Source organism: Myotis lucifugus, unplaced genomic scaffold (assembly GCF_000147115.1).
Source record: "Myotis lucifugus unplaced genomic scaffold, Myoluc2.0 scaffold_48, whole genome shotgun sequence".
NCBI classification, from domain to species: Eukaryota; Metazoa; Chordata; class Mammalia; order Chiroptera; family Vespertilionidae; genus Myotis; species Myotis lucifugus.
The window spans coordinates 4,628,200-4,654,770 of NW_005871096.1; the positions used below are offsets into that span (position 1 = coordinate 4,628,200).

Genomic DNA, 26,571 nt, shown 5'->3' on the forward strand with positions numbered 1-26,571 from the left:
ATATATCCCTCTGGTTGCAGTATCATAGTATATATCTATTGGAGACAGCAACAATTTCGCGTATGATTGATATTCCTTTTTCCGCATAATTTTGTCACATGTGTTATCATATAACTTCACGTTTTCAAAGTAACACAATCTTCGATATACACGATAAGGACCGGAATTGAAGTAAATCGAGTTCCGTTCTTGCTTCAGTAGACAATATGCTACATTCTTTATTTCTATCTACAATTTAAACTCAGGAATATGGACATAGTCCCACAGGGGTTGGGAACTTGCAACTGGCCCTCAAAGTCACCACGAAGAAATTTACTGTGACTTTATTACTGCCAGCTCATGGGGATAATAAAAAGCAGACCCATATTGGTGTTACTGTTGTTTTTTTAAATTCTTGACAGATAATGCGCTCCCTTAATGCCTTCACCAGGGTGGACCCCTTCTACCGTCCTGCCGTGTGGTATGCCCTTTCCAGTAGCTATTAAAATTTTATTTATTTATTTTTGTTAACCCTCACCTGAGGATATTTTTTTCATTGATATTTAGAGAGAGTGGAAGGGAGGGATGGGTAGAGGGAGTGGGAGAGAGAGAGAGAGAGAGAGAGACACCTTGATGTGAGAAAGACACATCAATTGGTTGCTTCCAGGGATCGAACCTGCAACCCAGGTACATGTCCTTGACCGGGAATTGAACCTGCGACCCTTTGGTGCTCTGGCCAATGCGCTAACCACTGAGAAACACTGGCCAGAGCACTATTAACATTTTAAAAAAAGCATATTCCTTTTAAAAAAGGAAAAATCCAATTCTTTAGACACATTGTCCTATTGTATCTACACAAGTAATCAAGACATATGTGCAAGAATTCTCCTTGCTGCATTATTCATAACAGCCGAAGAAGAAGTGGGGGTAACTGAAAGGTCCACCGAGAGGCAGTGGTTACATCAGTTCTGCCCTGTCCATCCAGTAGAGTCCAACAGAGTTAACTCAGCCCATATGTACTGAGCAAGGAGGGTACCCGTGACATTATTAGCCACTGAATACAAGCAAGCAGGTGGACAATTTGGTAAAGGGTCCCATTTGTGTAGAAAAATAAACAGACAAGCCTGGTCTGGTGCCCAGAATGCCCAGAAGGACATCGGTCCAGGCAGAGGCAAAGTGTCTGTGCGAGGGAGGGCAAATGCAGGCCCGCTGTGACTCCTCAGCTCATCTTACACCTGTCCCTCTATCGATAAAACTATACGGCAGTTACTCCCTAATTTGTCTCAGGGAGAAAAAGAACAAAGAGAAATAAGCTAAGAACACAAACTTGTATAGCCTCTCGTAGGTTTTTTAAATCCCCTTTTGGAATATAGATTCCTGTTCTTTCTACATTGATTATATCATAGATATCACACGTGGCAGTGATAGTAATTATCTTCCTAGATGCTCCGCTTCTGATCAAGGACTCACAGAAACGGGGAGAAACAAATTCATCACGGCCCTGCGACTCCAGGACACTCCAGAGCAAAATCCTTGTGTTAACTGTTCAATTCAATGCCCATGCACAATATTCTATTGACATCAAGTTCCAAATTCTATAGAAGTCTGAAAGAAAAAGTCCGGAGAGCTGCCTAATTTAATTGGCTTTAAACTAGACCTACTTTGAAAGAGCCTGTGGACAGAAGATAATAAAGAATGCTAATATAGCTTAGACTGAGCCTACACGTTTAAAAATTTTTCCCCCTTATTTAGTTAATAATGTCTCTGACCCTCACTTTTTTCTTTCTCTATTAGAAGAAATGACTTCATGGGGAGAGGTAATGGGATGGCCATGCAGAGGCAGACGGCATGGCTGTACTTCATCAGAATAAGGTCCCATATAGCCAGGAGCTTAGAGAATAAAATCCTAAATTAGAGAGGGGGAAAGAGCAACATTCTGCATACAAATGACCTCACGCTCAGCTTCATCCCACACAAAAATTAACATTTAAATGGACACATGCTATAATCAAGGCAAATGCAAAATGCCAAGAGGACACTCAGGACAGTGATTATATCTTTAAGGGCAGTCAAGGAGGAGGGGAGTGACATTTGAAATGGGTCTCAGAGGAGGAAAAGAAAGTGGGAGTGGACGACCGAATTCAGAAAGAGGAAGTGGCCAGACCCAGGTGTGCTCGTGGGAAAGGTCTGTGTATCTGGAGGGTTGAGAGTTGGCTTTTGTGGCTAAAGCACAAGTGGGAGACGATCTTGGAAAGGGGCACTAGGGCCAATTTGTAGGGCCCTTTACTCCATGTCAAATATAAAAAACCTCCATCCATGCCCTTAGCTGGTTTGGCTCAGTGGATAGAGCCTGCGGACTGAAGGGTCCCAGGTTCGATTCCAGTCAAGGGCACATGCTGGGGTTGCGGGTTCAATGCCCAGTGTGTGTGTGGGGGGGGGGTGCAGGGAGCAACCAATCAATGATTCTCTCTCATTATTGATGTTTCTATCTCTCTCTCCCTTCCTCTCTGAAATCCATAAAAATATATTTTTTTAAAAAAACAACTCCATCTAGCCATCTTTCATTACCTTTCTCTTCTCCCCTTTCCCCATTTCACCCAACCATTGCTGCAATCTCTCCAGACTATGTAACATCCCCCAAACTCTCTCTGCCTTCCCTGAATCAATAGCCGTAAGTGTGCTGTTCTCATCTCCTGAAATATGATCTTCCCTGCTCTGACTCTTCCTGGTAAAGTTCTATGCGTCCCAGCGCAAATGTCACCTCCTCCAAGAAGCCTCCCAGGAACTCCCAGTAAGCATTCTTTTTCTCCCTTATTTGAGCTCACATGCTATCTTTAAGTGTTCTTACATTTACATTGTTGACTAGTTAATTCCTGCCTACAGTAAAATTCAGAGTATACAGAAGTGGAAAATGTCTCCTTCCTATGCCTGCTACCCTCCAGGGCCCCAGGCATTTTCCCAGAGGCAATCATTGCCTTAGGTTCTTACGCATTTTTCTAAAGCTGTTAATTATGACATCTATATATTAATGCATGTGTGTAATTATCATACCCACACATATATACACATATATACACATATATACATATATAATATCTATAATACTAAAGCATAATATGCTAATTAGACTGGACGTCCTTTGGTCCTTCCTGACGAAGCTGGGGCTGCGAGGGAAGCCCGGGTCCCGGGTGCCTGCCAGCAGCCAGAGGGAAGAAAGGCCTACTTGTGCACAAATTTCGTGCATCGGGCCTCTAGTATATAATATAAACTGCAGCATACTATACCACATTCTCTGATGCTTTTCTCAATAATACATGAAATGTTTTCCTTAGCTGCAGATTTTGAGTTGCCTGATTCTAACTTCCTAACTTTCTAACAGGACTAAGCAACTCCTCCTTTGCCATAGATAAATCTGAAAACTAAATATAAGACTAAATAGGAATGGAAAGTCAGTATAGTACGTAGAGGCAGCTTGCAGTGGACAGAGCCTTGGACTGTAAGACTCAGGTTCAAATCCTAGCGCTATCATTAACTATGTGACTTTGCTCACACCGGTTAGCCTCTCCAGACTTCAATTTTCTCATCTGAAAAATTAGGCATTGAATCTGATTGGCTCGAAGCGCCCGTCTGGTGCTAATACTTCATGTTGCTATGAAAGCAGTGATATCACAAGCTGCTTTGAGAGCAGATGTTAACAGAGAAGAGGGTGAGGGGGCAGACAGCTCACAGTCCCTGCCACAAGTGACCTTTCCCAACTCACAGGCTTTTCCTCTTGCCTTGCCTTGCTTGTCCTTCCCTCTCCACCCCCTACCTTGACTCAGGAGCATGGGTACTAAAAAGCCCTCAGCATGGGCTCATTCATCAAGGGAAGCACAAGGGGCCCCCAGCAGGTGTCTGATTTCAACACTGTGTTCAGTAGCAACCATCTCAGTTTTACACAGAAAGAAACAGAATCCGGACCTCTGCCTGGCCAGGGTGTCTCAGTGGTTGAGCATCGACCTATGAACCAGGAGGTCACAGTTCAATTCCTAGTCAGGGCACATGCCCGGGTTACGGACTCAATCCCTGGTGTGGGGCGTTCAGGAGGCAGCCTACCGATGAGTCTCTCATCATTTATGTTTCTATCTTCTCTCTCCCTTCCCTTTCCTCTCTAAAATCAATTTTAAATTTTTTTTCCAAAAAATTTCGGACCTCCTTTCCTGGGAACATGTCCCAGTCCAATTTAGACTTCACTGGCATAATTTGTGACAGAGAGAACTGGGTACCTTTCTCCATTTCAGAGTCTGAATGGAGAAAACACCAGCCCATTTACAGACCTGGGCAGCAGAACCACCAGATGGCCAAGGTAGTCAAGAGGCACAAAGGTGATTGTCACTTAAGCCCCACAAAATCCCTCAGTTCTCTAAGGCATCCTCATGGCTTTCCTGGACAAACAAGGCAACTGCTGACCACATCCCTCATGCCTCCCAAATGCCCAAACCGCAGACAGAAGTTCTCAGCCTGGTAAAGCATTTCCTACAACCTTTAAACAATTGAAAAAATCACTGACCAGAAGTCCATGGAGGAGCAACTAGTACAGGTCCTAGCACAGAGGGCTGCAGAAGAACCATCTGTTCTTGGCAGCGTGACTGGCAGCTCTCACTAGATTACCCATAGCTCCTGCCTGGAGTTTGATGTTCATCCTTCATGCCAACTCTCATGCCTCCCTCTACCCAGCTATTATCAACATGTTTGAAACCAGGAGGCACGATCCTATATTTGTTTCCAGCAGCGGGGACTTTCAGAAAGCACACTCCTTGTGGAATTGACTTGCCATTTATTCATGTTTGCCTTCATTTGTCTCCACATTTTCAATACAAGACAACTTGCCACACAGGATAACCTTTCAAATGAGAAAAACACACACACACACACACACCTCCTTTATCATTGAATTTCTTACTGTCTTAGGAAAGTATTTAATAATGTGGGGAAAATTACATGACAACTAAGTTACGTGAAAAAAAAAAGCAAGTCAAAATAGTATGTGCAACACGATCTTGATTTTCAATAAAACTAGAGAAAGGAGACACTATATCAAGATGTTAACAATGCTTTTATTGGTGCGATTACATACTTTTTTTGAAATTTTGGTGCTTATGTATATTTTTCCAATTTTCTTTCTATTACATGCTGCTTTCATAGCAAGAAACGTTGTCAATAACTCATGATTCTGTAAAAGGAAATATAAATATGTCCTGCAATTCCTTCCTGGGTAGAAGTAGCATTCACTGTATCACTTGGACAGTCACATTCAAGAAAGTGTGGCACAAGAGGCCTGGCTCCTGGCTCAACCCTTAGTCAGGCTCAACCCTTGACTAAGGAATGACTCTGAACAAGTCCAGTACCTCCCTCCTGCCACAGTCACCTCGTCTGTCAGGTGAGCAGTTCTCACTGGACCCTCTCTTACTCAGTCTGGTACTCTTCACAACAGGGCTCTTTCAGACACCACTCAAGTAAAAAAAAAAAATTTAAGAAAAAATAATGGGAATATTTCAGTGATTTGGATTGTGCTCACAGCATCCTACTCAGCATGCTAGAAAAATTCCTGTGGGACTAAGATCCTAAGAGAAGGGATTTCTTGTGTAATAGAAGTGGGTGCCACTGGTAGGAGCTGCGCGAACTTCTTTCCTTTATCACTGAGTACCAGAATGGTCAAGAACGTGCTTTAACCTAAGGGTCACTGGTTCACTTCCTCCTTACGGTCTTGTGAATGAGATCTGAATGCAGAAGTCCATTAGCCAAGATTCTCTCTCCACTGACAATGACTGAAAAAACACTGCCAACGTATGATTCTCAGACTGGCTTGTATTCTGTTTCCATGGCTGACCAACCCTCTTCTTTCTGATTCATCCCTCTTCGTGTAAACACAAGCTCTCGGGAGATAGCTCTCTAAGTCACCTTCATGTATTAGGCTACCCTGGCCGAGCCTTAGTGGTACAAGCCCACCCAAAATCACCTTCAAGATACGATAGTAAGTCATGTTGACCAATGTCACCCCAACAAATTAAAATTTAAAAAAAAAGATACAGCCCTCGCTGGTTTGGCTCAGTGGATAGAGACAGAAGGGTCCTCGGTTCGATTCCGGTCAAGGGCACATGCCCGGGTTGCGGGCTTGATCCAGGTGTGGGGTGTGTAGGAGGCAACCGATCAATGATTCTCTCTCATCATTGATGTTTCTACTGGTATCTCTCTCTCCCTCTCCCTTCCTCTCTGAAATCAATAAAAACATATTTTAAAATAAATAAATAAATAAAAAGATACAATAGTAAAACTCCAAAAGGAACCACCCTGCACATCAGCATTAGCCAACCTTCTTAAATCCATAATCCCACCATGAACTGAAGTGCACCAGAAAAATCATCCCTTCACCTCATTCCATCTTCCTCTAACCACTTGTCCATTATGCCTGTACCTTGTATCAGTCACCTATGCCATGCAGACTCCATCAGAACTTTACTTTATACGCTATCATCCCCAAAGTGTTTACCTACTAAGGTTAAATTTGAAAACCTCCCAGTGAACGTTTCAGTGCTCCATTTCCCATGAGGCTTTACTAGCATAGCCCTAGGGGGTGTGTGTGTGTGTGTGTGTGTGTGTGCACGTGTGCGCGCACGAGCACTGTCAGGCACTAGAAGAGTGAGACCCATACTTGCTATTTTTCTAAAATAAGGTCCCAAAAACTTCACTGTCATAGAGTCAATTATCAGTGGGTAAACTATGTCCCCTCTTTTTTGCATCACTAGGCACCTATGAGATGAGGGGCTTCCTTGTTCTATCACATGGAAGTCTGTTGTCTGATCCTGCGATAATATTCCAGTGTCTTCTCAAATATGAGTCATCATCACTGCTACTGAAAGCATCTGGTCATCTCCCCCCAGCACAATTCTTGATCTGGGATCATCAAGAGGCCCAGCTCAGAGAAACCCTCCCCACGGGGAGACGGGGAGACGGCAAAGGAAGCCGCTCCCTCACCCCTCAGCAGCAGCTGCCCTCCCTGCGGATAAGGCTCCCTGCAAGAGAGTCTGAGAGGTGGTTAGAATGTTTTCCTGCGCCCCCATGGGGACAGTCTCATTCCGTGGGTCTGGGAAGAGCCATGGAAACGATTTTTAAAGCACTGGGATGACTCAGAAGCAGGGTCAGGTTGGAGAAGCACTGTTATACAGCTACGCACAGCTTTCTCAGACAGCTTTCATTTCACCTTCACAATCTGGGAAGTAAGGATTATTATATTATTATCCTCATTTCACATGTGGAGCAGCTTTGGCACACACACACAAAAACACAATCAGCTCAAACAAAACAAAACAAAATCTCTCTCCACTGTCTTTTATCTAGTATAAACAAAGCAATAGAACTACCAGAGTTGATTAGCTCATAAATAATCATTTATGACTTGGCTGTTTTCGAAACCTCTTTTGGTCTTTGTACCAACTATATAAGAACCTAATAAAACTCTCTGAAGACATCAACCAATATTTTCTTCATCACTTCATTTTTGCCATTTAAAATAATATTGAAGATACTTAAGAGATATAACAACCATGTAATGAACTTTGTTTTTTTGGTGTGTTTTTTTAAATATATTTTTATTGATTTCAGAGAGGAAGGGAGAGGGACAGAGAGATAGAAACATCAATGATGAGAGAGAATCACTGATTGGCTGCCTCCTGCACGTCCCCCACTGGGTCTTGAGCCTGCAACCCGGGCATGTGCCCTGATTGAGAATTGAACCATGACTTCCTGGTTCATAGGTTGATGCTCAACCACTGAGCCACACCAACTGGGTATAATGGATGGACTTTGGATAGTGAAATCAATTATGAAAATATATTTTTGACACAATAAGGAAAATATGAGTATGGATTGGGTATTAGAAGATTCCAAAGGATTACTGCCAGTTTTATTAGGTGGGATAATGGCAGCATGACTGTGTGAGAAAAATACTCTTGATTTTAGAGATGCATAACATGTATGAGTGAAGTGACATGATGTCTGGGGCCTTACTTTAAACCATCCCAGCAAAGAAAAAAATAGATAAAACAAACATGGCAATACCTTGACAATTGCTAAATTTGGGTGATGGGCATATGGGGACTTTTAGATGTGTTCAAAATTTTTATTATAAAACAACTTTTTAAAAAATCAACAACCTCACTTCCCCAAAGTGCCATTTCTCCCTCGTAAAGGCACATTCTCAATGCTTATAAAAAAAAAAAAACAGCTTGCCCATAGCATAACTATATATCAGATATTCCCTGTATATCTGTTTTTTCTAATCTGTTCTTCAAATAGTTGGGCTTTTTTTTTTCTTTTTTAAATCATTGTTTTTTCTTTAACTAATGGCCATGGAATAGACTTCTAACAAACATTTGTTTATCTGAAATTCAAAATCTAACTGGCATTCTGGTTTTGGTTTTGGTTTTATTTTCTAGATCTGGCAACCCTAGACAAGGGGTTGGGGGAACCCCTAATCAGGAGCCAGGGTATCTGGGTTCAATTTCATCCCTTCCACTGGCCTTGGAACCAGGAGCAAGCTACTCACCTTCTCTGGGCATGCCTTTCACCATTCATAAAGCAAGAGGGCTTCATTCCAGCTCAAAATGCTATGAAATGTGGCTACTACTCTTAGTCTGCAGATAGAAATACCTTTTAATCAAGTTCACCTAAGCAACCTCCTCTCTTCAATGGGATATTAAGAGGGAAATTCATTAAAGCAAATATTGTCTCTCTTCGCCCCCCACTCCCCGCCCCCAACCCCCAAGCATCAGGCTGAGAAGCCACACCATCCACAGCATCATTTATTGAGCGCCTATGGGATCCCGGACCCTGGAGCAGGCACAAGCATTTTATCCTCACAACAATCCCACATGGTAAAGACTATCATCCCCATGCTACAGATGCAACGATTGAGACCCAGAGAAATCAAATAACTCACCCCTGGCTCACTTCAAAGCCCTGAACTTTACACGCAGAGAGGACTGGGCACTGGAAGGCAGAACAAAACTGGTGGGCAGCTTCTAGCTCTTAAGTCAGGCCTTTTGGTTTTTCTCTTGTGACTGAATCCTCACCACCCTGGGCATATTTATGTGAAAATACAAATACAGTGGGTTTCAAAACTACAAAGGAAGCAGAATTTCCAACTACTGATTGGCTCTCGTTTCATCTATGGATATTTATTGATTTACTCTATTAATAAGCCAGCTTTTATTGATTGCTTCCTAGATGCACAGCACTTACACCGGACACTGGACAAGAGTCCCTGTTCCCCTGGAATCTAGCCTATTGTAGAGACAAGATACGGGTGCTTGAGTCGGACAACTAAAAGTAAAGACATTGGGTACATCCAAGTACTTAACTAGGTAGACCAAAGAGTGAAAGCAGGCCAGAAACACAATAGAATATAAAGAGGATGGAGGTGTACATGGGCTGGGGGCCCTGTAAAGAACTTGGGGAGGAAGCAGGACTTCAACTAGACTGTGAAGGGAAGGATTTGAAAAGGTTGGAGAGGAAGGAAAAGGTCTTCCAGCCCTAACCGGTTTGGCTCAGCGGATAGATCGTCGTCCTGCGGGCTCAAGGGTCCCAGGTTTGATTCCAGTCAAGGGCATGTACCTTGGTTGCGGGTACATCCCCAGTGGGGAGTGTGCAGGAGGCAGCTGATCGATGTTTCTCTCTCATGGATGTTTCTAACTCTCTATCCCTCTCCCTTCCTCTCTGTAAAAAATCAATAAAATATATTTTAAAAAAGAAAGAAAGAAAGAAAAGGTCTTCCAGGCAAGAGGAACCACCTAAGAGTTCCCATAGGAAGTGACTTAGACCGGAGTCTTGAGGGGAAAAGGAATTTGAAGGGTAACAAGAGAGGGAGCTGAACATGCAAAAGCAGAGGACTGAGAGCGAAGATGTGTTTAGGGATCAAGTAGATCAGTGTGCCTGGACCCCAGACTTCAGCTGAGGAAATGGTAGGGAGTGAGAATGAGAAGTTGTTGGAAGCTACTGAAGATTTGGTGTAGGGTGATAAGCTCAAATTGATATTTGAGGGGAATTGGTCCAGCTGTAAAACATACGTTACGTATAACGAAGTCTGTTCCACTCAATCTAAAATATATGTAGATTGAGAGCCAAGTGTACTAATATACAAAGATGAATAGGGCACAGTTCCCACTCTTAAGAAGTTCACAATCTAACAAGAAAAGACCACTGTTACAAGAGGGAAGGAGTTATTCATTACTTTAATTAATGACACTTATCTGTAGTAGTCATTGTTAGTTTTCTACTCAATATCTGTGTCATTAGTAATAGAATCTAATTTTGTTTGCAAGATAATGTGCAAAACCTTAGAAAAAAGATCCTGCTTGGTCTGGGTCACCATTTCTCAACCTTTTTTTTTTTTCGTTATCACACCTTTAAGAGCCTTTTTAGACACATTTTTCATAATCACCCCACACATGAAATTTTAATACCATAAACTACATGTCTGTTTATGTATTGCATGTACAGCTGTGCTTTATATAAAAAGAGTAGGATTTTTCTTCTGCCTTTACCGCCACCCAGATAATATTCTCCCCCTCCAGGGTGACAGTGGCACCACCCCACCCTCAGCCCACCCCCACCTCCCTACCCCATTCTTCGCCCTCCCTCCTGTTAAGAACCCATGGTCTAAAGCAATTATAACCATTCTGTTTCCTGTTCCCCACCTTCCTCGAAGCTGGGATGGCCATATAACTCAGCTGTAGCAATGACCCAGAAGCTGGTAACTGTTTTTTGGAGGTCTCTGGAGAAACCCTGTTTTCCTAGAAAAACCTATAGCCACTGCTGCGTCAGCTTCCTTTCCACATTTACCCAACTCTGCACCTCTCCATGGAGGCACAGGCTCAAAGCTGCAGCAGCCCTCTCGCAACCATCAGGAAAGCCCAGAGAAGTGCAGAGACAGTATCATTGAGCAACTGAACCAGTGACAGAAACACAGTCCTTCAGACTTCTCGTTACGTGGGAGAAATGAATTTGGGTTTTTTTAAAGTTGCTGTTATTCAGGTATTGTACAAACATTGCTCACTGATATAATGCCTCACGCACAATAGCTGCCTGACATGGCCGTGAATTCTCTTTAAACCAAAACCAGAGAGAAGCACGTGCAAAAACAAAATATGTAATCGGGAATATGACACAAATGCAACAGGAAATTTTACTCATATTTAAGAGGAAAACTTTCCCCTGCACTAACTTAATCGAACGTTCAACTAATTTTAAAATACTCCAGCTAATATTTGGCTTTTGAAACTAAGAAATGTTTAGATGTATGATATTACTGTGTAGAAAATGGCCACGAAAGGCTACAAGGTAATTTTCTTCTTTATATCAAAATGCATTTATGAAAGGCATAGTAGTTATGCCTTTCAAAAGATCTAAAAGTCAATTATTTCTAAATTAAATATTTAAATGCATAAGCAATATGTGCTTGTTAAAGGACCCCCTTTAGGAAGTTTTTTCACATGTTAAATCGTTTAAGTAATAGTCTATATTAATGTTTTAATTTTTATTAAATTGAATGTCTTATATTTTACTTAAATTCTGATACTAGCTAAAGCTAATTCTCTCTTATTTTAAAAACATAAACCACTGACATACTATTTAATAACGCCAACATCTCTCATTAAAAGTGATTTTCTATGGCTTATCAAGGTTCAAGATAAAAGAAACTCCAAATCCCTCTAAAGCTAAAGATCCTCTAAATCTTAAAAGACAAAATTTAATTATAGGCTTAGGGACTTCAAAGCATTAGGTTTCCTTCAAAATGTCAAAATAATCCTCATAGCAAAATTATTTAACTAATTTCATTATTAACCTCACATCATAAAATGACTTTCTTTTAAGAAGAATTTTTGGCCTTTTTTATTATAAAAATAATATATGTTATTTATAGAAAATACAGGAAAAAATAAAATCATTTTAAAATCATATTTAATCTTATACATTAGATGATAACTTTTAACATTGGCTTATCTATTTTCATATTCTATTTCATGTATAAAATATACATAGGTCTTCTTAAACAAAAATATATATAATTGTATATGCTAATTTTTTACTTGTCATTAAAGGTTCTTAAAAATATTTTAATGAATATTTAATAAGTTGACATTTAATGTATTTAACTTTACCTTTCTGTTGGACATTTTAGATTTTTTTTAAAAAAATGAAAGGAAACCACTGCATTGAAAAGCTTTGCATTTATAATAAAACTAGTGACCCGGTGCATGAAATTCATGCACATTAAAAGGGAATTAGCCCTAACCGGTTTGGCTCAGTGGATAGAGCGTCAGCCTGCAGACTCAAGGGTCCCAGGTTTGATTCCAGTCAAGGGCATGTACCTTGGTTGCAGGCACATCCCCAATAGGGAGTGTGCAGGAGGCAGCTGATCGATGTTTCTCTCTCATCTATGTTTCTAACTCTCTATCCCTCTCCCTTCCTCTCTGTAAAAAATCAATAAAATATATTTTTTTAAAAAGGGAATTAATTAGAGGAAATATTTTAATATTGCTATTTGCCCTTTCTCTATAATAGAAGTGTCAGAGATTAAAGAAAATTAGTAAAATGTATATGAAAATAATATATAAATTTATTAATAAATAATAACAGCCTCACGTCCCCCAGCCTAGCCGCGCACGCAGCCCCGCCCACCTGCGCCTGTCATGCACGTAGCCTCCTGCTGATTGGTCATTATGGCATGAGGGCATCATGACTATTTGCATATTAGCCTTTTATCATATAGGATACCTCTTATTATTTTCTTAAGAATAATCCTCATTCACTCACATGTGGGATATAAAACAAAAAGCAACAAATTAAGAAACAAAACTAACAAACTCATAATACAGACAACAGAATGGTGGTTACAGAGGGTGGGGGGGGTGAGAAGACAAAGAGTAAAGGGACGCAGACATATGGTGACAGACGGAGACTGCGCTGTGGGTGGTGAGCACACAATGGCATATACAGATGTCGTATTATAAACTGAACACCTGAAATTCATATAATGTTATTCAATGTTACCCCAATAAATTTAATTTTAAAAATTGTGTGTGATGTAAACTCTAAAACATACACAAAAGGTAGAAATAATACATATATAAAATCCATTTGTTCACTGTCCAGCTTCAACAATTATCAACTCACACCTGATCTTGTTTTACCTCCCTCTGCTCAATTCCCCCATCTTGCCTCTTTCCAACCCCTGATTATGTTGAAAAAAATGTCATACATTGTATCATTTAATGTGTAGATATTTCAATATGTACCTCTAAAAGACTACTTTTTCAACATAGCCTCAAAGCATTATAATTTATGGTATAAAATTTCCATTTTTATGTAACTTTAATCTTTTCCTTACTTATATTAGCATTTTATAAAACATTCTCTTATTTTGTTCTAGGATTTTAGTACACAACCTTTGTAGAAAGTTTTTAAAATACAAATGAAGAAAAAAAAAACAGCTAAATCTTATAATTCAAACATATTATAGTATAGAATATATTCTGGAAATATTTTTAAATTTATTTTTACAAAATTAAATCATATTATTTTGTAACTTGATATTTTATTGTAAATGTCATTTCAGGTCAATTAATATTGACTGATGTTATTTTCTAAAGGTGTATAATATTCTATTGTAAAACTATACCATAATTTATTTTACTCAATGCCTTATGCTAAATATTTAGATTGAGTAAAATATTTTCCTAATGCAGTAATTAATTAAATAAATATTAAATTCCTATAGTATGCCAGACACTATATTTGGCACTGAAGACACAAAGGTGAAACACACACATACACATAGAATAATTCTTAGAAGTGGTCAAAGGCTATGAACATTTTAAGGTTATTCACTCATCCTGCCCAGATACTTGCAATTTTTCTGAAAAGAGGCCTTCCTAAAGCCATCCAAAATAATTTAAAATAATAACTTAGAACAGAGTATATTAAGTGGCAAGAACAAGGGACCATTCGACTCTTTTTCAGACTGGCTGGTGACACTGTTTATAAATTGTACTTTAGCCGAAACCGGTTTGGCTCAGAGGATAGAGCGTCGGCCTGAGGATTGAAAGGTCCCGGGTTCGATTCCGGTCAAGGGCATGTACCTGGGTTGCGGACACATCCCCAGTGGGAGATGTGCAGGAGGCAGCTGGTCGATGTTTCTCTCTCATCAATGTTTCTAACTCTCTATCTCTCTCCCTTCCTCTCTGTAAAAAATCAATAAAATATATTTTTAAAAAAATAAAATAAATTGTACTTTAGCTAATATTTTCTAGAAAAAGAAAAAAACTTGGTAATAATTTTAAAGATCCTGATAAGACTCTAGAAGACTGTGAAGGTAACTGAATTTGTTGTATTATTCATCTGGTTGTTTAACTTAGTAATTAGTTTGTTAAAGATCCAGTATTTAAGAATTATTAAGCCCTCTCAAAATTGGCAAAGAAATGAAAAGTAATTATAATTGGTACATAAAATAATGAGCTACCTGTTGAGAAAGAAAACCAGTCATGGTCAAATCTATAAAGGAAGAAGCACTAACATTTTAATTCCAATTAGCGTGAGTAAGTGTAGGAAACTTGAAGAAGCCTGATAAATTTCAGTTCTTCAGAGAAAGGGCTGGTAAATCCGGGGAAGCTGTCAGATTATGTAACTTCATGAGATTGGTTGGCCACAGTGAACATGAACTTGGGCTGAAAACACTGGTGATTTTTTTATTTCGTGAGTACAAATTGCACAATTTAGTTTTTTAACTGAAAACCACAAGACTCTGGCCCCTATTGGCAGAGAAACTTCTATTTTCCCTTCCACATATGTGTGTTGGGTCTTCCCTGCATGGCATGTAAAATGGGCAGCCCTTGGGGAAAGCCAAAACTATGGGTTTGGGTTTTGAACTTTTGATCCAAGTTTTATGCAGAACTCCTCATGAAAACACTGTCCATGTATTTTCATGGCTTTAGAATTTAACAGAAACATTGCCACAATCTACATTTTGAAATTGCTTTTCCTGAAATGTAGAGGATTAAAAATAAAAAGAAAAGATAGCTATAGGACTCATAAAAGGTACCATGGTTGCCCTTTGTTAATCAAGTGATCCTTTTAAGCATCAGCTGTACTTCTATTACATTAGGTCGTCTCATTCACCAAAAGGTTGCCAGTTCAATTCCCAGTCAGGGCACATGCCTGGGTTGTGGGCTCAATTCCAGACTCTCACATCAATGTTTCTCTCTCTCTCTCTCTCTCTCTCTCTCACACTCTCTCTCACCCGCCCCCTGCTTTCCTCCCTCTCAAAATATCAATAAAAATCTTTTTAAAACATTTAATGATTTATAAATAAAGTATGTACATGTATATCTAAATTAAAAGGCATATGCCACATTTGCTACAATGTACATGTATTACTATTACATTTTTAAATTCAAGATTATTACAGAAATTTCTCTGATCTTACCAGGTATTCTGTGTGAAGGAATATAGTGACAATACTATTTTAGCAGATGTAGGAAACTGTGGTACTGTCAATATGTAAGGTTTCTCTGCCTTTTCCCCTCCTATTTCCTGTATAAATGTCCAACACCGCCTTCTAGTCCCTCATCACAACCAGAGGAAGAAAGAGAGAGACTACAATAAAAATTTCAGCAAGTTACTACCCAAAGATACCAGAACTTGAGGAAAATCGAGCAGGATTTCTAGGCCCTCTAAGGGCTTTTGTAGTTGATGGCAGTAGTTTGACGTTACTTAAATTTGAGTCAAAATACGTGGCTTTCATTTTACCGGTTAGAATAATCACAGGCATTCTTACACCGCTCAGTCACGGCTGAGATCGTTTTTAGCTCACCTGGGGACAAGGATAAGCAGAATTTTTTCTGGCAACTGAGGAAAAGGCTCATGAAGAGATGTGCATTTATTTAGAAGTGCTCGGGAAGGCAGCAGCTGGAATAACAGTGGGGAAAGCAAAGGAAAAGTAGGGATCTTGCCCAAAAGAAAGGATCCTCTGAAAGCAAGGAAACGCACCAAGGGAGAGATGCATGCCCGCCAGTTCCCTGCACAGTAACTGGGTTACCCTGTGGAATTACAAAGCAAGAGACGCTGTCTCCAGGAGACAAGAGGGGTAGAGAGTTTGCTGCTGGCCTTTGGTGTACATGGAATACTTCTGCTTTGTGGACTGTAACTGAGGAGTCTATGAATCCTAAAATGCATTGAAAAAGCCCTTGACGGTGTGGCTTAGTTGGTTGGAGCATCGTCCTGTACACAAAAGGTTACAGGTTTGAATCCCCATCAGGGCACATACCCAGGTTGTGGCTTCGATCCCCAGTTGGGGCGCATATGGAAAGCAGCCGATCAATATTTCACTCTCACATCTGTTTCTCTCTCTCCCTCCCCCTCTCCTTCTCCCTTCCTCTCTCTCTCTCTAAAATCAATAAAAGCATGTCCTCGGGTAAGGATTACAAAATAAATAAAATGCATTGAAAAATACATTGAAAGTATTTTATGTATTTTTTTACTTGAAGTTGGCAGGAGACCTGGTCATGGCGTACAATAATTAAAATGGTTGTAGAAGTTGAGGTGCTCTAATTACTTGAGTATATTTGTTATAGATTTTCTTTTTCTGCCTCAAAGAAAGATTTATAATTCTCGTGTTATGCCAGACCAAGAGAAGCCTGAATCATATTTTGCAATTTATTTAGCCAATTGCACATACTTTTTCTCTGGAGGGTTGAAGATGGGGTACAATTTCATCCTTTTTATCTCCCCACTCTAGGACTATGACACATTAACAGGCTCTTAACGATTTCAACAGAGTTGGCTAATTTCAACAGACGGGTTTGGGGTACATCCTACCTCGAGTGAGCCCTTATCAGTCCAAATGGACAGGAGATTAACAAGGCGTGAGCTTTCAGCCGGAAACACCCAGTTTCCCACCTTGCAAGTCAGGTACCCACTAACAGAAGATGGCTAGCTGGGCTTCCGTGGTCTAAAGGCCACACAGGAAAAGGACTATCTTCAAAGTCATCAGGGCCCAAGCAGATGTTCAGCTTCAGATAGGAAAACCTACATTGCACACTCAGAAGCAAGAGCTTTCCACACTGTCGAAAGCCTTCCGCCTCTAAAAGCAGCCTGGCTGGGTCTCCGGGACTGGATGAGGGGTGTCAGCCGGCCCCAGGCCACACTGCACTCTGGAGGTGGCCAGGTTGGTATTTACAACCTGTGTCCATTTCCTGTGCCATCCAGGTACCGCAGGACAGCACAGGAGCCATTAAAGTAGAATCGTGAGAGGCGGCTTTCCCCAAGAGGACCTGACCCTGGCTTAACATAAGAGAATTCAGAATCAAGGACTGAACACAGCCCCCGTGTCTACCCAAAGGAATGAACCGACACTATGAAACATAAGCCATCCTGTTCTCATCTTGGCCATCAACTGAAGAGTCAGCCTTTCTCTTAAGCAGCTAACTCCGACACCAGCAATAACCAGAACTTTTTCATTCTCTGCACGGCCTCTCGGGTGTACTGACAGCCTCCATGCAGGAGTTACTAATATGAGGCCTCTGGACTGGTGGGAGCCCACGGATGGGTTTTAGAGGGTCCCTAAATCCCCTAAAAATTATAAATGTGATGTTCCAGTATTTGTGCTTTTTCTCAAGGAGAAGGTCTCTGGTTCTCATGGGATTCTCAGAGGAATTTGTGACCAGAAAAGAGATTAGGAAACTACTCCAAGTGTAAATCAATCGGTTCATGAACAACCCTGGTAAGTGGGGAACAGGACAGTCAGCAGGTGCTTCTGGAAGGCGTCAGACCCTTGCCGACATAACAGACCCTGAGCTGCACCTCCAGGGCTAAAGAATGCTTTATTTCTCCTTGATTCCTCATGCCACGGCCCATGAGACTAGTGACCCTGATGATAGGAAATGTGAAAACTTTCTTAAAGTAGAAGAATCATCTTCAGTGTATAGTTGAACAATTCCAAATATAAAAGGCTGTTTGAGAGCTCGTTACTATCTAAAGTTCTCCTGAAGCCCGTGTCTCAGCACCATGGCTTCTGCCACGGCCATGTCCTGTACTTTCGTTATGTTTATTTTGTGATGCATTGTTGTCATGGCAGACGTCTAATCTCTATATAAACTATATTTCCTCAACAATTAGACTTCCTTTTCTTTCCAAAATGTTTTCTGGACAAAGCACTGCATATTCCCCTCAAGTTCATTCTTAATTACCACCTCCCAGTGGTTTGCACTAGAATGCTTGTGGGTCCTAGATTCTCCCCTATCTCTCTATTCTACCCGCTTGTAGTACCCTGTTCGGTTGGTCGAAATGCCTGTTTAACTGAGTAAGGAAATTTTGTGGTATGAATGATATGAAACTACTACCTTCAGTGCTTCTCAAAGTGTGACCTGCTGACCATCTGTGTCAGAATCTTTATGGGGTGGGAGGGCTTGTTAAAAATGTTAACTCCTGACAACTCCCAGACCAATTGGATCAGAATCCGTGGAGGTGGAACCTAGGAAGCTGCATTTGTTAACATGCTCACCTCCACCCCCGGCCCCTCCATCCAGAGGAATTTAAAACACACTACAATCTGAGAACTCATGATTTAAAGCAGCAGTTCTCAACCTGTGGGTCGTGACCCTTTTGGGGGTCGAACGACCCTTTCACAGGGGTCGCCTAAGACCATCGGAAAACACATATATAATTACATATTGTTTTTGTGATTAATCACTATGCTTTAATTATGTTTAATTTGTAACAATGAAAATACATCCTGCACATCAGATATTTACATTACGATTCATAACAGTAGCAAAATTACAGTTATGAAGTAGCAACAAAAATAATTTTATGGTTGGGGGTCACCACAACATGAGGAACTGTATTAAAGGGTCGCGGCATTAGGAAGGTTGAGAACCACTGATTTAAAGCAACCATTTCCTCTCTGGTCTGAGCCCTAGTGTTTTCAGACCTACGTGAAACTATTTTCACATCCATCTTGCTCATCTCTAAGATCAGCATTTCCCTGTCTTTTCCTAAGAAATGTTCTCTCTCTCCCTCTCTCTCCCTCCCTCTCTCTCTCTCTCTCTCTCCTTGCCAGTAGCTCTTCTGTGAGCTATTTCTTAGCCTCTGCAGTCCTCAGCATGGCAAATCCTCAGCACCCAACTAGTCACTTCCTCCTCCTTCCTGAGCTACCTTCAAGAAACCCTTGGCATCTATCACCCCAGACTGCCTGGTTCCAGACTCCCTCCACTACACCCTGCCCAGGATCCACACACAGAACATATTCGCTTGTCAAAGGCAGGCCCCCATCTGGTCCACAAAACTCGTAGCTTTCCTCTTAATTATTAAAACTACTTCAGATCACTTATACACAGACATTCTCCACATATCAAGTAAATGAAGTAAAAACAAAATTCTACTATTTTGCCATTCTAACACACCAAATGCTTTCATTTTTTTATCCTCACAGTTAATCCTCATTCATAACGAAACCAGAATGTAAGTGAAAATTTAACCCTGCTTTTCTAATTCAACACCATATCAAATATATTTTCCTGACTACTGTAACTATGACCTTTCATTACTACAAAGTATTCCATGAAATTAATGCTCCCAGAATCTCAACACTTATTTAGGTTACCCTCATATTCTGCTGTTATAAATGATAATACACCGAATGTGTTCACACGTGTTATTTTCTCCTTCTTTGAATTATTTATTTAGAGTAAATTCCCAGAGATAGAATTGATGGATCAAAGCATATGAGTATTTCAGTGGCTCTTGACACATATTGCCAAGTTGCCATACTGTATTTGCATTTTATCTGATTCCTTGGTGGTATGCTGGTAAATGTTTAATAGGCACTCCAAAAAAAAATGTGCCTGATTTATAGTGTTTGCCAATTTCCATGGTGTAGACCAGTGATGGCGAACCTTTTGAGCTCAGCGTGTCAGCATTTTGAAAAAGCCTAACTTAACTCTGGGGCCGTGTTACATATAGAAATTTTTTGATATTTGCAATCATAGTAAAACAAAGACTTATATTTTTGATATGTATTTTATATATTTAAATGCCATTTAACAAAGAAAAATCAACTAAAAAAATGAGTTCGCGTGTCACCTCTGACACGCGTGTCATAGGTTCACCATCACTGGTGTAGACACTTCTACCATGACCAGTTTCAAGCTAACATTACATCACTGAATGCAAAATTGGAAAGAGAGGCTCTGTAGGTAGCACCATTATATAATATTTCTATCCTACAACTAAATTGGAGCAAATAATGTTAAGAGCATAGATAATAGCAAAAGGTAGTAAATAATTAGGAAGTATTGAGTTTTGAGTACTTATCACCTTTATCTTTTTTTTTTATCCTCACTCAAGGACGTGCTTATTGATTTTAGAAAGAGGGGAAAGAAGAGAGAGAGAGAGAGAAAGAGAGACATCAATTGGTTGCCTTCCGATACTTTCCCCAACCAGGGATCAAACCTGCAACCTAGGTATGTACCCTGACCAGGAACCGAACCCATAGCCGTTCTTTCGGTGTACACGTTGACTCTCCAATCAACTGAGCCACACCAACCAGGGCTACCACATTTATTTTTAACATAACTTACTTAACAAAGTTATATAATTTAAGTTTAATGGTGAATGTATTTAACAGCCAGCTTGAAAATATTCTGGAAATTTTACAATCAACTCTTGCGAACAAGTACAAGCAGGCTCCTGCACATCACTGCCGACGTCTCACTTGATATTTTGCAAGAGCATGTCTTCCCTTTCTCCTTTTTTACTGAAGCCACTGAATATTCACCTTATTCCCATCTGTGTCACAAACAATAACCATGCTTTTAGGTTAGCAGATTATGTAAGTGCAAAATGAATAAAACATAATGCCAATAAAAGTTAGAGAAGAAGGCCTATCTGGGTCACCCTCCCCCCGTTTGGACAATACTCTCGTCTTACTAGCCTTTTTCCATGGGGTCACCTATAAACATGACTCAGTCATGTATTTACTCAAACAATGGCTGAATGGATGACTCTACGTAGTTCTCGTGGCAAATGTGATGAGAGCCGTATTACATGTTTCTTAACCACTCTCTTCCTGGGTATTCTTTTCTATGAAATGGGGAAGAGGTCACTGCCGGCTTCAGGTTTACCAGAAACTAAGTGTAGAGATAAGAAGCCTCCCACTAATGCTCTAAGAAACAACTGAGCTCTCCGTCATGCTTGGCAGTTCTCTCCCAAAAGTGATTCATTCGTATTCTGTTTCACTGGAAAAGAGAAACTGGGAGGGTGATTTGACACTTTCACCATTGAAAGCGAATTCCTTTCTTTGGGCCCTCTCTGGGTAATAATAAAGAGCCTCTATATGCATAAAACACCTGAGAATTTTTTCATTAAATTTATTAGGGTGACATTGGTTAATAAAATTATGTAGATTTCAGGGGTACTGGAAGCAGCCCAAGTGCCCATCAGTAGATGAGTGGATAAAAAACCTGCGGTACATTTACACAATGGAACACTACTTGGCCATAAAAAAGAAGGAAACCTGACCTTTTGGGACAGCATGGATGAACCTGGAGAGTATTATGCTAAGTGAAATAAGCCAGTCAGAGAAAGACAAGTACCGTACAGTTTCATGTATGTGTGAAACTAGTGAACACTTTAGAATTTCGTAAGTGCTCCCTGCCTATGGGTGCTAAAATGTAAATGTGGCTGACAAAAACTTTACACATGCTCATACCCTTGGCTCAGTCATCCCACACCCAGGAACTCTCCTAAGAAACCAATTCAAAACAAAGGAAAATACTTTTGTATTAATCACAACAGAGGGAAGATCATTTTGCCGCATCTCAGCACTTACTCAACTTACCATCTTGGAGCTTGGGCCCTGGTAGGAGAGTTCTGGGTTAACGGCTCCCAACTGCTCATCTGTGTGTGGAACAGCTGCCTCCTAGTCACCTGGGAGAAAGGGTTTGTATTTGTTATCACTCGGATTCCTGGACCCCACTCCAGGGCCGGTTGTGATACATGAGAACTGCTGTTTTTTAAAAGCTCCCCAAATGGTTTTAGGAATGACTTTTCTGGGCCAGAACCAGACAAATCAAATAGTCTCTGAACAGCTGTCCACATCAGGGGGACAGAATGATATCATCTTATACAAAGCATCAACAAGTTGTTCAGGGTATTCAAGCAGCTGCGAGAGTCAAATAATTAAAGAGCTTGGAGGAGCCTTTTTTCTGGCATCCCCTGCACACACACACACACATTCTATTCACCGTTCATCTCTCACTGCCCACCCCAGCACCTAGTACTGCCATACGGCCTTCCAGCATGCTCCACTTTGGCACCATCCTGACTTGGGTCCACCTCTTCCCATACACAAAACCCCAAACTTCCCTCTCTTATGTTATCAGTGGGGCTCTGGAAGGAAAACGATATTACTATTTGACTACAGTAATATGCATGTATAATTGAGAATCTCCTGCATAATGAACAGACAGGCCATATTTGCATTTTTAAAGGGGATTTACTAATCCAAAACAATCTCTAATCTGGAGAGTGGAACGGGAAAGCAGGGTGCTTCTTAATCTTGGCTTTCACTCAGACCCCAAGCATCGAGAACCTAAATGAGCACCTTGGGCACTTATTGCAAAGCGGTCCCAACTCTTGAATAGAAATGGATTTTCAGCTATGCCTTGCTAGCATTAAAATTAAAGTACAATAAAATTAAATAATTTAACCTAAGCTGGCCCAGGTAGAAGAGTCCTCTGTGCCTCTATTCCAAGCACCTGTGTGATTCCACCCAGTGTATTCGGAGAGACGCAGCAGCCACAGATGCCCGAAATAACATGCAGTCACTCGGAGGGTCGTGTTATAGTCTGAGGATCTGATATGGAAAGGCTTCAAATATCAGTTTCTAATCCTTTCTGTTTTCCATATCCCTATGAACCAGGGGTGGGGAATGTCTGGCCTGAGGGCTAAATAAGGCCCTCAAAATCATTTGGTCTGGCCCTGCCATAGCATTAGGGGTGAGTTAATTAAATGTTTGACCAAATATAGCAGGCTACTTGTTAAGTTGAGAATTTTGTATGGCCCGTGAATGATGTTATAGATATCCAAATGGCCCTTGGCAGAAAAAAGGTTCCCCACCCGTCACTGTGCCATACCTGGTGCTCAAAAAATGTTAATTCCCAGCCTCTGCCCATCCGCCCCATGTACTTTACAGATATCTTATTCCCAGGCTAGGGACCACATCATTCTAGTGTCCCCAGTCAAGTCCTTAATAAGAATCATAATAGCTACATTTATTGGGAGTTAATGTTATGCCAGGCACTAGGCTAAATGCTTTACATATTTTTATTTTATCCCTAAAACAACCCTCTGAAGTAGGTACTTTCAGTTATTATTATTACAACTACTTTACAGATGTTTTTAATCTGAGGATTGAAGAAGTTAATGAGTCCGAGTTTCCCATAGCTCCGAAGCAACAGCACCAGGCTTCAACACAACGCAATCTGGCTCCAAAGTCTGAGTTCTTATTCACCATACTGTATTTTTGTTACTATGTGGACACGGGTATTTCATAGTCCAGGGGGGAAAGTGCTCTAAATCATTAGGAAAAGAGCAGCAGGAAGTCTCATTCAGACATGCAAAGAAAATTACATATTTCATGGAATTTTTGAACTGGCTTTGGAAGAATAGAGATTTGCTTGTAATCAGCCAACCCGTGTGTCCTCCCAAGAGGAAGGCTACTTTAATTACCAGCTGATCGGAGGGTCTCTTAAAAGGTAGTAACCAGAAACGGAGGTCTTACCAGTACCCCAAGCCACACAACCCTTTCTCCACATAAATGGCTACTAAAGGAAGACAGCAGAGGACCACTGGGGGACCACCGGTGCATAAATTAGTCCTGAGGGTGAAGAGGCAAGCATCTCCAGGCTTCCTCTTGCTCAGAATTGGCAGAGCTGAGAAAGCCCAGAAAGAGAAGCCTGAGGACATGAGAAGAAAACTGCTGAATGGAGTCTATTCTTCTCAACAGCCTCTTAAGGTTCCCCATAACCTGCCTACACATTAATTTCCCAAGCGTGAAACAGGCTCTCTGCCTTTCTCGGGCCAGTCTCCTCAGCTAGACTGGTCATCTGCTCGTCAGCCTCACTTTCGAGCCTTTGCCTACACAGTCCTCCCAGTGTGAACTAACCTTCTTCTCCTTCCACTCAATCTTATGTCTTTCCAAGGCCCACATCTTCCAGACTAGTCCAGTTTCAAATCCCCTTCTCAGAACTCTTACCGCCTATGCCATCCCATCCATCACTTAATTCCCATCTCATACTCTTCCTGAATTTTACTTCTTACACTGCTCGTGAATGATAAGGCCCTTCAAATATAAAGAATATAGACATTCTTTATATTCCTCGTACATCCTCCACAACCCCAGCTTAGAATTTATAATGGATTATCGACTACTTGTTGTTTACTTTGATGGCAGTTTTAATTTAATAAAGCACCTAAAACTAGTGATTTTCCAAACTTTATTTACTTACAACCCAGGCTACTGATGGGCACTTCACAGCATGTCTCCAAATCAAACCACCTCAAAAAATTAATTTAATTTAAAAATATATACTTATACACCATGTACGATTTTTAGAGAGAGGACTTCAGCATTGGCAGTACATGAAACAAAAAGCCTGGAATTCTAGATCCAAATCTACATCATTGGGATTTCGGTTCTGGTTCTTTTCTGAATTAGAAAATTTTAAAACTCGTATTTGCACAATTTAGGAAATCTTCAGATTTATTTCATCAAACGTAGGTTGGTATTTAAACTACCTTTTTCATTTTTCAATTACAGTTGACATACAATATTATATTAGTTTCAGGGATACAATATAGACATTATATAACTAATGAAGTCATCATCCCAATAAGGCCAGTTCCCATCTGACACTATACTAAACTATCCCATTACCAAAAGCCAGCTATTATAATATTTAATGTTTCAAAAACTATATGCATCTTGTTAGGACTTGGGTGGGGGGGGAGGGTTAGTTAGCTATCAAAGCAGCGCGCCTTTCTCCCATGTCATTCCATATTTTACATCAGGTAGAACAGGATAATCACTGTGTTTAGCTTAGAGTAAGAGCTAAATAAAGTTAAAAAGATTTCTTTTGACACCGAAGGAATATTTTAAAAGAAGCAAAAGTCTTACCTGTTGTAGGATTTCTTGACACCAAAATGACTGACTCCGGAAGTCAACGCTGTTGGGTGCAGGTAAGGAAAAACAAAAGCAGCCAGGCCCTTTCCCTGTTAGGATTTCCTTCTGAGATCAGCCTTTCCTTCCTCCCCAAGACGACAGCTGATTCACACTGGAAGAACTAAAAATGCCAGCGTCGGGCTGGTAAACCTTCCAACCCAAGACGCTGGGTGGAGTGTGCGTGGTGACTGAGGCGGCAGGAGCCGTCCGAATGTGACAAAAGAGGTTAGCAAGTTCCTGTGCCCGAGTCAGTTTCCTGTAACCGGCTTCTCCGAAGAAGGGGTACATGCGTGTGGGTTTCAGGGTGTGTGCACGTGCGTTTCTCTCCATGACAATACGAAAACTTCCCCAGATCAGAGGCAGAATAAGACCCTTGCCGCATGGCTGGATTTGTGTTTCATTTGTCAACCCTCCCGGGACCATTTTTTCTGCCCTGTCCCTCCATTTCCCACCAGCACATCGCCCACATAAAGCAGGAAAGGAAGAGTGAAACACCGAGATGATTCCTTAAGGAAGTGAAATAAAGCAGAAAAAAAGAAAAAAAAAAAAGTCCACTCCTCTGACTGGTCGTGGTTCATTTAAGCTTAGCAAAAAGCACCTTAGAACTCACAATCAGCTTGATGAACATGCCGTGGAGGGAAAGCAGTAGGTGGATGGTTTGGTTTGCTTTGCTTTATTAATAACTACCAAATAATAATTTGGGGCAGAGTGGACAGACTCAGTCATAGCAAGAGCTTAAGCAGCCCTGCCATGCACTCACCCTTCTGTGTGCCTGACACTGTGCACTGAAGAAAAGCACAGAGACCAAGACAGACATATTCCCTGTCCTCACAGTCCCTATGTCCTAGAGCGGGAAGATAAACAAAAGCATTCAAATTAACACAGTAATTATACATTGTAGTAACTAGTACAACGGAATCAGAGAAGCTGAGCTAGAGAGCAAGACTAAATCTACATCCTAGAGAAGGTCAGGGAGGGCCTCTTGGAGCAACTGACAATTAAGCTCAGACCTAAAGCTATGACTCTCAGCCCCAGCTAAAAGTTAAAATCATCTGAGGAGCTTTAAAAATACCAATACCTCACACACACACACACCTTACCCTTGAGATTTTATTTGTCTGGGTTGGCACCTAGACATCAATACAAACTCCCCCAATCATTCTAATATGTTGCTACCCTCTGATGATGAGGAAGAGGAGCCTAGGGAGAGTAGAAGGCAAGACGGTCCAAGCAGAGGCAACAGCATGTGCAAAGGCCCTGAGGTAGGAAAGAGCTGG

General features: G+C 40.9%; 1 protein-coding gene across 2 annotated transcripts in view; it reads right to left on the reverse strand.

Moving 5' to 3' along the window:
* The window catches only part of RHOH (ras homolog family member H), a 40,615-nt gene extending 15,123 nt beyond the window's left edge, over nt 1-25,492 (reverse strand). Inside the window, exons 1-2 of one of the 2 annotated variants that reach the window (XM_014455596.2) lie at nt 25,250-25,492; nt 21,911-21,999 (exon numbers count right to left, since the gene is read on the reverse strand). The gene's annotated coding sequence lies outside the window, so the exon portion shown is untranslated. Of the gene's footprint in view, nt 1-14,590; nt 14,715-21,910; nt 22,000-25,249 lie in introns of those variants that run through there. The other variant, XM_023753632.1, reaches the window with a different exon arrangement.
* Nucleotides 25,493-26,571: the final 1,079 nt, after the last annotated feature.